The sequence below is a fragment of the Charadrius vociferus genome, unplaced genomic scaffold (assembly GCF_000708025.1).
Source record: "Charadrius vociferus isolate BGI_N301 unplaced genomic scaffold, ASM70802v2 scaffold1578, whole genome shotgun sequence".
NCBI classification, from domain to species: domain Eukaryota; kingdom Metazoa; phylum Chordata; class Aves; order Charadriiformes; family Charadriidae; genus Charadrius; species Charadrius vociferus.
Genome location: NW_009649704.1, coordinates 750365 through 751314, shown reverse-complemented (window position 1 = coordinate 751314; position 950 = coordinate 750365).

Genomic DNA, 950 nt, shown 5'->3' with positions numbered 1-950 from the left:
GCCCCCGGGGCAGGGATGCAGGCAAGCGCCTGGCACAGCTCTGGGGCTGCAGGGACAGCAAAGCCACCAAACCATCCCGCAAGGTGCAGCAACACCAGCCCAGCCCGGAGCGGGCGCCGGGGACGGGAAGCTATTTGGGATCAAGTTGTCTACAGCGAAGAGACTGAACTTGTCCAATAAACGGTATCAGCTCAGCGACGTGCTCCCAGACACTAAAGTGCTCAGGGGAGGGAAGCGCTTCACTTCTCAGTGGGTATTTCCATTTTAGCAGTTTTCAGCCCTGTCTCGGAGCCAGGCCGCTCGGGAGGAGGCAGCGCACAGCCGTGACTCAGAGGACAGGTCCTGTGACCAGCGCTGCCCCAACCTTGGGTGACCTTGGGCCACGGGGCTTCGTCTCCCCCCATGCCTCAATTCCCCCCCTCCTCCCCCCCGGCAAGTGGGGATAACACCTTCCTCCTCTTTTTTAAAAAACAGTCCTCGGCTATCGAGGCACACAAATCATCCCTGAGAACTTCAATACCCAACACTGCAACAGCTTAGCAGCTCCCATCTGCTGCGGGAGCGGGGAAAAAAAAAAAACACACCAACACAACAAAACAAAAAACACCAAAACCCAACAAAACCAACTTTGAAGGAGCCGGAAAAGAGCAACATTTACAGGAAAGGTTTCACAAAAGAGATGTCCGCACCTTGCACCCACTGCGGCATCTTCTGCAGGCTTCGGGGGGGGGGTCCCGGCGGGACTGACTGCGCTGCAGCCGTAAAACTGAGGGAGTGCACACAAACCCGCCCCATCCCACTAAACGCTTACGACGTTTTGCTCCTGCTACTGACTCCCCAACGTGTCCCTCCTCGGTGCTGAAGCCCGCAGGAGCCCCGCTGTCCCCGGCAGAGCTGTGCCCCCACGGGACAAAGCCCCTGTCCCCAGAGGCGGTGGGAGCCGGGCACGG